At 42.7% G+C, this 11,832-nt stretch overlaps 2 non-coding genes across 2 annotated transcripts; both read right to left on the reverse strand.

Moving 5' to 3' along the window:
* Positions 1 to 8,432: 8,432 nt before the first annotated feature.
* Positions 8,433 to 8,505, reverse strand: Trnak-cuu. The gene has a single exon. It is a non-coding gene; the product is annotated as a tRNA-Lys (tRNA).
* Positions 8,506 to 8,925: 420 nt separating this feature from the next.
* On the reverse strand, positions 8,926 to 8,997 carry Trnaa-ugc. The gene has a single exon. It is a non-coding gene; the product is annotated as a tRNA-Ala (tRNA).
* Positions 8,998 to 11,832: the final 2,835 nt, after the last annotated feature.

Consider the following 11,832-nt stretch of genomic DNA (forward strand, 5'->3'; position numbering starts at 1 on the left):
AATCTACAGATCAATAAATCCAAGATACTTAAAAACCCATAGAGGTGAAGAGTGAAAAGATCCTAGACTCATTTTGAGAATTTTCTCGGAGTTCTTCTGCTTACACGATTTTTCCTCCACGTTTTCGAACAGCAGAGTTTTCCCAATTAGACTTATTAGAGGTGTGTCTCTCCATGCTCCTACCCCAGGCTCTGGATTGCGTGGATATTTTCAGCCCTACCCCACTCCCATCCCCTCCAGCTGACATTTTTGACCTATACTGGAACTCTGGGATCTCAGAATCCCATGACTCACCCTTTTTTGTTTGTTTTTCAAGACAGGGTTTCTCTGTGTAACAGTCCTGGCTGTCCTGGAACTCTCTTTGTAGACCAAGATTTCCTTGAACTCACTAAGATCAACCTGCCTCTGCCTCCAAAGCGCTGGGATCAAAGGCGTTTGTGGTCACCACCACCTGGCTTCCCTTTATCAATCTTATCCAAGTGGATTCCATTGATGCCCCAGCTAATATAAGGCAGTTTTCAATGTCCTTTGATGTGGAGACAGAAATTAAACTGATAACAACATAGCTAATACCAACCAATCTGCTGGTATGCCCAACAGCACTTACAGATAGATGGCAATATTGAACCAGATATTTTTTGAAAGACAACACTAACTTGTCAGAACTTTATAACCTTCTTAGACTCTCTTTTTTAGCAGCACAAACACAGCTTTACTGATGAAAAGTAAATAAGGACTCCCAAGAGAGGGGCGGGCTTCCAACAGAACAATAACGACCCTCTCCTTTTAATCAACTAACAGCTGATCTTTGTGGCTGGGTGTGGTGGAGCTTTCGTACAATCTCAGCAGGAGGCAGGCAGAGGCAGGAGGGTCACTACAGATTCATAAGCCTCCCTGGACAATAGACTATCTTAAAACAAAAAAACCTCTTGTTGGTGTTTAAATTGTATCAGCTTATCGGCAGGCACTCCCTTACACTGCCCCCTTAGTCTTTTTAGCCCTGGCAATTTGAAAGCACTCTTGCTGCCTGGCAGTCACTCTTGCTTTGGCTTCTCTGGAATTTTTTCTGTCCTCTGTTGCAGGAGAATGTTTAAGGAGGTTGGGTTTTTCTTTGTCTTCATTAAAGTGTTAAAAAAAAAAAAGAAAGAAAGAAAGAAAAAGAAAGAAAGAAAGAAAGAAAGAAAGAAAGAAAGAAAGAAAGAAAATGATAAACCGGTGTTGTAGGAATTTAGCAGAGTCACTGTGTCCGATGTAGATATTAGAATGAGCAGCTGTTTTATAGAACTACTTTGACCTTGAAGAATCCTTGTGGAAAGCAGTGATAGTTTCCCAAGGTTTGCAGAATTGTTTTTCAGAAATGGTCATTGCAGCCATCCCATGACTTTGGTCTTGTATTATTACGTATTGCAAACAATACGTGATAAAGGACTAGAGTCATGGGAGCATGTGAATTAGATTAGGTACCTTGGTATACGGAAATACTTTGTGTAACAATCAATAAATATGCCATTGTGATGCATACCTTTAATCCCAGCATTCCGGAGCAGAGACTGTAGGATTCCTGAGTTCCAGGCCAGCCTGATCCATTAAGCAATTCCCAAGACAGCTGGGGCTACACAGAGAAAACTTGTTTCCAAAACCAAAACCAAAACAAACAAAGAGTATCTGTGTGTGTGCAGCTGAAGATCTGCAGCTTCTTCACTCAGAATTACCGTAAAGAAGCAGTTTAGGGGTTGGAGATTTAGCTCAGTGGTAGAGCACTTGCAGGCAAGCGCAAGGCCCTGGGTTCAGTCCTTAGCTCCAGAAAAAAAAGAAAAGAAAAAAAAAACAACTACAACAAAAAAAAAAAAAGAAGCAGTTTAAAGGACCCAAATTCACGTGGGAAATTCCATCTAACGACAACTTGCAGAGCTGATGAAGCAGAACTGTGCAGGCATGATCCCCAGTGGCTGGAAAACACTACAAACAAATCTTGCTACACATTTATAGGTTCAGTTGTCTATCCATCTACACACACACACACACACACACACACACACACACACACACACACACGGTTTTTTTGTTTGTTTGTTTGCTCGTTTTTAAAGATGTATTTTATTTTATGCATATGAATGAATGTTTGCCTATAGGTGTGCAAGTGTACCATACTCATGCAGTGACACTGAGGAGTTCAGAAAATGGCTGCAAGCCTTTCATCTAAGGGATAGGAACCAAACTCAGGTTTTCAACCAGTGCTCTTACCCACTGAGCCATCTCTCTCGCCCCCATCTGTCTATGTTTAAGACTAGGTTTCATTCTGTTGTCTTGATCATCTTTGTTTTACTATGGGTTTTTATTTCGTTTTGTTTTCTCAAATAAACCTCAACATTGTTTCTTTACAAAATCATCTACATAAATTTTCCCCCTACTTTTTTTGTTTTTTTGAGACAAGGTTCTAGCTGTCCTGGAACTCACTCTGTAGACCAGGCTGGCCTCGAACTTAGAGATGGGCCTGCCTCTGCCTCCCCAGTGCTGAATCAAAGGCGTGTGTCAACAATGCCCGGCGCTACATAGGTTTTTAATGAACATGTGAAAGTCAAATTTGCTCTTTTGCTTATTGTTACATTTTTCTTTTCTTTTCTCCTTTTTTTTAGTTTTTCCGAGACAGGGTTTCTCTGTGTAGCTTTGTGCCTTTCCTGGAACTCACTCTGTGGCCTCGAACTCACAGAGATCTGCCTGGCTCTGCCTCTCGAGTGCTGGGATTGTGCCACCACACCCAGGAAATGATGCAGGGTTTGTTGATGTTGTTGTTGTTTGTTTTGTTTTTTGCAGCTTAGCTCAATTTTATTATAACCAGAACTTCTAAGTCTGGCCCAGATCATTTTACTTCAGCCATATTTAAGCACGGCACAATTTTGAAAAGAAAAAAAAAAAAGTATTCGTATATCAATGAACTCAGTCCCAAGTGCACAACTTAAGACATGTTTACACTGAGATTCCTTACAAAGTACATCTGGCTTCTTTCACAAGAATGGGTACTATTGACTCAGAGATAGTGCCAAGATTTGGGGTCTGGGGAGTTTGAGGTAAACGCAATGGGAGTCAGGATTGGCCTGATCCTAAGATAACACAGAAGTCTCTTAGGCTCTTGTAAAGCACAGGTGACCTCACTCATAGAGTGGGTTTTATGGTTTAAAAGCAACTCTCAAGATTTAGAGAAAACGTCTTGGATAAGTAAAAACAAAAACTCTGGGAGATACGGGCAGAGCCTGTCTCTTCAGACAACAAAGGATCACCAAGTTGTAAAATGACATCCTGGTGTCCGGGAAGAGCAGCTGCTCCTCATTCCACTGAAGAAGCAGCTGTGTGTTTACCTTTCCTGACTCCTCCAGTGCTCATCTGTGTGCACAAGGCTCCTCCAGTGCTCATCTGTGTGCACAAGGCTCCTCCAGTGCTCATCTGTGTGCACAAGGCTCCTCCAGTGCTCATCTGTGTGCACAAGGCTCCTCCAGTGCTGATCTGTGTGCACAAGGCTCCTCCAGTGCTCATCTGTGTGCACAAGGCTCCTCCAGTGCTGATCTATGTGCACAAGGCTCCTTGCTCTCTACAGTTGGGTCTCGGGACTGCTCACCAGCAGGTTGCCAAAAGGAGGTACTTGTCCCTAGAACACCTAAATTGACTTCCAAATCACCTGTCCCCTCAGCTGGCTTTCTCTATGATCAAACTAGAGATCACTGTCCATGTTGGCCAGCGACTTATGGAGGCTGCCCTTACTGGTCCTGTAGGAAACAGGATGCATATTCAGGAAGGTGTTCTGCCTTGTATGTAAAATGACCAATCTTTTTTTTTAATTGATTAATTATTTTTTTTAGTATCAGCTTGGTACAGTATAAATTCTTATCCTAATAGTGAAATGTTTCACTGAGACTTGCCCTGTAGTTGAGTAAAACCAAAACTTATTATAAGCCACAGTCATCCCAGAGTCCCCCCTGCTATACAGCCTCCCTGGTTTTGGTTACTTTTTGTTTTGTTTTGTTTTTGTTTTTTTACAATTTTCAATTCAAACATTTAGAATGGAGGCAAGCGTGGTTGCCCACATTTTAATGGCAGCACTTGAGAGGCAGAGGCAGGAGGATCTCTCTACACAATGAGTTACAGAACAATACAGAATGACCCTGTCTCAAAAAGAAAAAGAAGAAAAACAAGAGGAAGAAGGAGAGGAGGAGGAAAATGATGATATCTATTGAAACTAGAACATGAGTCACTCTACCGACATTCCTCTTTTGTCTCCACCTCCCTCCACCTCCATCTCACTCTCATGGGCCACCCTTGTAAGGACTATGTCCTTAGTTACGTCACCGGCGTCCCAGCCTAAAAAGCGGGTGTGCTCTCTGTGCGTTCTTTTTTCCCTGGCATTCTCTCTCTCCTTCCGTATTCTCCCCTACTCCGCGAAGTCTCTCTCTCTCTCTCTCTCTCTCTCTCTCTCTCTCTCTCTCTCTCTCTCTCATGCCGGGCGGCGGCCAGCCACAAGCGCCACCGCTTAACCAACCATCCTCCCATAGTCATTTATTTGGCCATCTCCTTCTGACTGGCTCATCTATTCCTTTCTAGCCTTTTGAGTTTAGAGATTAATATGGATAGCTTCAGAGTCCAGGTGGTGAGCCCTTACCATGGACTTAGCATGGTTCTAGGTGCTAAGCATTGATTTACTGGTCCTTGCAATGACCCCGTGGTGCCCCACTGTTTAGTTCTTCCCTTTCTGTTGCAGTGATAGAAACACTGCCGTTCAGGACAGAGTCTCGGCCACTCTGAAGTTCACTTTCTGATAGGCTGTTTAAATGACCGGAACAGATGTAGAAGTGATGTCAGAGAGTGAGATGGCTGTAGCCATCTGTCAGGGTGGGAATAAACAGAGTGTTAGAAGGTGCTCAGGGAAAGACAGATCAAAAGATGTGACCCGTAGCTGCGTCAGGAAAAGGAAGAGTCAGCCATCATCCAAAGATCTAGGGGGAGAGGCCTCCATGAGAAGCAACAGGGGGTTTGACGCTCTGAAGAAGAGAAGATTGGTGGTGTCTGTGGAGGGGGTTGGGAGAGGAAAGTCCTACCTATACTTCTAAGGATCTGAATTCTGATGATTTCATCTACACCAGTTGCTTATGCTTTATGCTTGGATAGAAAGAAATCTGCTGTCTCAAAGGGATTCCCAGGCTAGTGAGCACACAGAATTTGTAAAGATGCATGGATGCGTATCTGTCTTTATCTAGGGGATTACAAAGAAACAGCAGACCCAGGAGCACTGTTTCTGAGCATATGGACTAGCAGCTAACACGAAGCTTCTCTAACAGTACATGCGGTTCGGACACATTGCTCCACTCCCAGCTGGGACCTAGTTTCTCAGGACCTCATCTTCTCACCTGATGTGAAAGTTCAGAAAGACAAACTTCATAATGTGTAAGGGAGTGTCACCATTTCTTAGACGTTCCTGATAACTCTATGTGATGATAGCTGTAATTAATGAAAGTACCAGCCAAAGGGATTGTTCCTGTTTCAAAAATTGCTTCAATAACCTTAGAGAAAGTCAACAATATTTGTAAGTAGAATTCAAAGCCTTAAGGCAAACTGGGTTTTGATGTCTTCAGCTATAATAAATTGAATATCGCAAAATTTTCACAAAAGGAAGTAGGTGCTCTTTTCCGATTTTCAAACCCCACCCATCAGATACTATCTCCAGCAACAGTGGGGAACTAGGAGGTGTCCCAAAATAGCCGGTGGTTTTAATCCGACTTGTCCTGCCTGACAAACAATGGAGGCTTGGGTTATTTTGGTCCTCTTTCTGGCCACTCTTCCTGTCCCAGGCATTCCTCTAGAATTAGGTGTTTCTGGTTGACATTTTGGCTTCTTTCTGGCCTACTTTTCATATTCCTCAGAACAACGGCATGTGATTGACATGGTCTTGTGTCTGGAGACTTGAATCCTTACACGGGTTTGATACAGCAATGAAATAATGACACCAGCACTTGAGGATTGTTGAGTCACACTCTTGACCCTCTGCAGACCCTGGGAGAATGAGCTCAAGTTAAGCAAAGGGAAATCAGTGCTGGCTGAAAATATGGGGTTATTTTTAGAATAGTTAGATAATACCCACAATATACTAAATGTGGTGATAATTTTCCATATCCAATGAGGCTGTTTTTGAAGATTTTGTTTTTATTATATGTGGATGAGTGTTTGCCAAATGTGTATATATTATGGGGGGCCCAAAAACAGTTTGACCACACAGCTGCCATGACAGGCTTAGAGGCCCAGGCACAGCTTCTGTGACAGGCTTACTGGCAGGCAACACCCAGACCCAGGAAAAGCCATCAGCGGATCCCACCCACAGAGGGCCTACATCTAAGGGGAAATACCTGACATCCCAAACATTCCAACCATTAGATAAGATGGCCAGATCTCCCTAAGTCTAGCACACACCTATTTCTGTTTTACAGATACCCCTAGACAAGTGTCAGCCAATCAGGGTCCTGAACCCTAGAAATCCTCTCACCCCAACCTCTGCTATGATAAAAACTCTCCCGCGCCTGGGCTCAGGGCTCTCTGTTCTCACTGCTGCACCGAACAAACAGAGAGACAAAGCTCAGAGCTTGAAAATGAAGGCTTTTTGCTTTTACATACGGGATTCGGTCTCCTAGGAGGCCTTTTGGGGGTCCCCGCGATCTGGGCATAACACATATGTGCCTGGTACCCTTGGGTGCCAAAAGAGGGCATTGATTCCCCGGGAACTCCAGTTAGATACAGATGGTGGTGAGCCGAGAGCTAAACTCAGGCTTCTGGTTTGTTTGGCTTAGTTTGGTTTGTGTCTCACCCCCGCCCCACCAAAAAAAAAAAAAAAAAAAAAAAAAAGGTTCTCAGTGTGGATCAGGCTGGCTTCAAACTCACAGAGACCCACCTGCATCTGACTCCCAAGTGTTGCTATTAAAGGCAAGTAGCCACTATGTCGCCCAAACTCAGGTTTTCTGTAAGCACAGCAAGTGTTTTTAACCACTGAATTATCTGTCTTTTCTGTCCCTCCAATAAAGCTTTTAAGTAAAAAACATATGTTGGGGAATATTATTTTAAGGTGTGTTACTTTTGTTTACGTCGCATGTGTTTAACTCTGTGCAGCTGTGTTACTGTGCCTGTCTAAAACACCTGATGGCCTAATAGAAAGCTGAATGGCCAATAGCAAGGCAGGAGAAAGGATAGGCGGGGCTGGCAGGCAACTGTGTGCTACTCAGCTGTACAGGAATCATAGGTCAACAAACCACTTACACATGTTTTCTTTGCTACCAGTCTCTTTACAATTAATGCTCCAGTTACTAGGCTTGCAGTGATTATTATTTTTATGCCTTTGCGTAGATATATCCATGTGATTAATTTCCAGAACTGAGATTTGCTGAGTTGGGGTTTATATATAATTGTAATTTTATAGAAATGGGGGTAAACCTCCTATTTCCCAATCCCTCCCAAGACAGAAGGTGGGAGGAATTCAAACATCCAAAAGTAGATGGATGAATAAAAAAAACTGTGGTATATACATGTAATGGAATGTTATTTTACCTTAATGGAAGGAAAAATTTAATACACACTACAACATGAATGAACCTAGAAGATGTTCTGTTCTGTGGGATAAGACAGTTAAAAGGCATAAATGTGTTTGACAGGTAGAGCCTTCCTGTACCCTCAGCACTTGGGAGATGGAAGAGCCCTCTCCCTACACACACACACACACACACACACACACACACACACACACACACACACACACACACACGATCAATAAAAAGGTCTGCTTGCCTAGAAATGAATGATAATGTAAGCGGTACAGCAATGTGAATGTAGTTAATGCTACGGAACTGTTCAGTTAACATGATTAAAATAAGCTCGAAAAACAAAACAAAAACAAACAAAAATTGGGCCGGGCGGTGGTGGTGCATGGAGGCAGTGCCAGGAGGATCTCTGTGAGTTCGAGGCCAGCCTGGTCTCCAAAGAGAGTTCCAGGAAAGGCACAAAGCTACACAGAGAAACCCAAAGCTACCTGGGGGTGGGGGTGGGGGAGTGGGGGTGGAATTGGAGATGTAACTCAGTGGTAGAGCTCTTGCACACTGCATGCAAGGCGCAGGGTTTGATTTTAAAAAGAAAATATTTGTTAATATGGTAGATACCGAATATATTTTGCCACAACAAAACTGAGGGCCCAAGATCAGGGACTTTACAAGCAGGTAGAAGAGGAACAGGTAGGCCGATGAACATTTCGACACTGAAAGGGAAGAGGATTACTTTCGATTTAAAGTTTCCAGAGTGTTAGTTGTTTTTCCCAGTGTACCCAATGAACGGTATGAATTTTGGAATCAGCACTGCCTAAATTTTGTTTTTTACAAACTCCTGGCGTGAAGTCTAAAAATGTTTCTTTGCGCCCAACGTGGGGCTCGAACCCACGACCCTGAGATTAAGAGTCTCATGCTCTACCGACTGAGCTAGCCGGGCGCTGTGCTGAGCATTCTTTTCTTACATGACTATGTTTGGAGAAAAGTAAGTCAAGTTTGGCGTTGAACCCAGAATTTGATAGAACTACAGAAATTCGGAAAATTTCAATTCAGCCGTTAGTGTATAACCATTGTCCCTATTTCCTTCCATTTTTTGCTTATTCTTCTCTACCAAGAGGGGGAAATTTTTTTGGGGGGTTGAGGGTGGAGTGAGAGACTACTTTTCGAATTTTATCGGGAGTGTCCCAAGCTGTAAGAAGTGAACGAGGCGAAGCCCGCCCTTGCCACCCTGCCAACAACCTTATTTATCTCGTGCCTCCACCATCTGGGTTTTCTGCAGCTGTTGGTTCCACGATCAATTTGTAAACGTATCGAGAGAAAAACGAAAGCGTTAGCAAATGAACAAAAAGATAATGCCATCTGGAGATGCCGGGGATCGAACCCGGGGCCTCATACATGCAAAGCATGCGCTCTACCACTGAGCTACATCCCCGCTTGCCCTCAGCCCCTTCTCAGAGCTCCCCTAGTAATTGCGTAGTGCACAGCTCCTAATGGTGGATTGAATTTTACAATCTGCAAACCACAAACACTGGCAAAATTCGCGAGAGGCCGCCCCGCCGCGTGCTGTTCTAGAGTCTTTCTGCGACCCTCACTAAAGAAGCTGTTCTTTCCGGAAATATCCCCGAGAGCGGACAGATCCGGGACTGGGAAGAGGGGAGCAAAGAGACTCACTCATCAGGCATTATGACAAAAAAAGAACAGCGGCTTTAAAAAGAAAGATACGTTTGGTTCTTGTTTTAAATGCAAGATAATGTAGTAAAACATAAAATGTTAAAACGAAATAATGAAGTTAATTGCTGTAGATGCGGAAAGTGCATAGGAAATGGGAGGGTTTTCAAATGTTGTTTGTTTGTTTGTTGTTGTTTTTCCTTTTTTCTTAATTTTACATTTAAATCTGAGTGGTTGTGATGGCCTGTTGGCTTCGTGGATAAGGTAACATCTGAAAGGAGACCTGGAAGAAGTGCGCACTGTACAGATTTCTGCAAGACGCATCAGCGGTGTGAGCCCAGGAGCTGGTCCGCTGGGATTCGATGGCGGTGCAGTTATTTTTGTGTCTGGTTAACATTTGCAAGTCAAACATAAACCAATCAAACCGCTTCAGCATGGTATCCATCCATGAGTCAGTTGCCCTGCCGTCCACTGAAGAGATGTTTGCTTGCGTTTGATTGCATGCTGTGTAGGGATGAGGGATTTGAATAGAAAGGTGATCAAGTAAATAAACAAACCAACCTGCAAAAGGATTAGTAAGCTACTTGGGGGCTATAGTCCTTAGAAATAACTTTTTTATTATTATTTTTTTCTAATCTGGGTCTCACATAGCCCAAGATGACCTTCAAGTAGCTGTGTAGCCAGAGATGACCTTGAATTCCTGATCCTTTGCCCTTTAACGCTGTGATTACAGATTTGTGCCACCACGCCCAGCAAATAACACATCACTGAAGGTCCCTGAGGCCTTTACTCCATCTGTAGTTCTGTGCTCGAAGATTCTAAGGCATTCCTTAGTCCCAGGACTCATTGTTTCTTCAACTGACTTAAAGTTCCTCATCTTAAAAATAACTGTAGTTGAACTTGCAGAAAAATTAAAACGTTCCATGATGGAGGCAGGCAAGAATCAAGCAAAAGCCATTACATTGGAGTCTTTCCGACGTGTAGGAGTATCAAGAAGGTTCACAGGGCTGCATTGTGATGGGAACAGTGAAGTGTGAGTATAGGAGCTGGGCACAAGGAGAAGGTGGAGTGTTCAGGTTATTGGGAGGACTTCAGTTTGTACTCAGAGTTAGAAGCTACAGGTGGGGTTTGAGCAGAGGGCTCTGATGTATACTGTGGAGATATCAGCTCTAAAAGGGTTCTCTAAAGTAAAAAAAGGAGAAGTGTTGTGGGGTATTCACCAGAAAAGTCTGCTCAGAGGTCTTCTCAGAAGTTCGTTGTGGATTTAAGGCAAGAGAAAGTCTTTATTAGCTGGCAGGCAATTATACTGGGTATTTAGTATCACCTTTCTCAGGATGAGCTTTTTTTTTTAAATTTTTTTAATTACACTCATGATATTCATTTTTACACTCATGATAGTAATTACATTTGTGGTATTCATTGATTACATTCGCAGTATTCATTCAATAACTATATTTATGATATTAATTGCATTAATTCTATTGATTTATTACATTCATTATATTATGTCCTGATACTACTGTCCTTTGTGGGGCTTTTCCATCACACAAAACAGAGATTCTGTATTTAGGAAATCTTTGCTCTATATTCCTTTCTTCTCCATCTTGAGATAACATGTAATCTTTCTGTCTCTATGAATTTGTATATTCTATATGTTTCATGTAATACAATTCTATAGTATTTGTCCCTTTTTTAAAATGTAAAAACATTTTATGTATAACTGCAGGGGAAATAATACACAGATAGCCTGAACATAAAAAAGGTTATAATTCAAAAGTCCAGGGTTATTTGAAACTGGAAAATATTTTCTCTCTAGAAAATAATAAAAATTGGTTGGGGATTTAGCTCAGTGGTAAAGCGCTTGCCTAGGCAATCACAAGGCCCTGGGCTCGATCCTCAGCTTCAAAAAAAGAAAATAGTAAGAATGATAATATTTCCCAATAAGCCCTTTAAGCCAAATAATAGCTGAATTATACATATAAATATTGGTTGGATTCTGGAATACAGAAGAAACCTATCTTCATCTGTTCAGAGAGCTGTGTTCTACTTAAGTTGTGTAAGTGAGATTCCTATTCATCTTCCCCTTCACTTTTTGATTTACGGCAGACATTTTTCTATAGGCGAATCCATAGTCTAAAAAGATTTTAGCCTCTTTGAATGAGCTTTTAAACACAAAAACCGTGCTCTGGGTTGACATACTTCAATTAGGAAGAACAGTTAGCCAGAGCAGAACCACAGAAGCTAAAAAGCAAGGTTAGTGCACTTAGAGACTTCCCCAGAACTCTGTGGACTTTGATGGATTAGGCCTCTGTTTTAGTTCTTGGCAGGTGCTGTTGTCTGTGTGCTGCGTTCTACAGCCTGAATGGCACATCCATCATGGAGTCAGTTATGCTAAGGGTTGGGGCCCTTTTATAGACGGGATCACAAAGTGTTGAGACTGAGGCCTAGGGACTGAGCCAGGGCGGGGAGTGGAGTGGGAAGCCTTAGATACTAAGTAGGAAGCAGGGGGCCATGGACTGGAGAGAAGAGGGAATGTAGAGTTCTGAGTGGCGAGGAGAAAATGCTATCAGACAGGGCAGACACATCAGAGAGCAGAAGA

The sequence above is a fragment of the Onychomys torridus genome, chromosome 8 (genome assembly GCF_903995425.1).
Source record: "Onychomys torridus chromosome 8, mOncTor1.1, whole genome shotgun sequence".
Taxonomy (NCBI): Eukaryota; Metazoa; Chordata; class Mammalia; order Rodentia; family Cricetidae; genus Onychomys; species Onychomys torridus.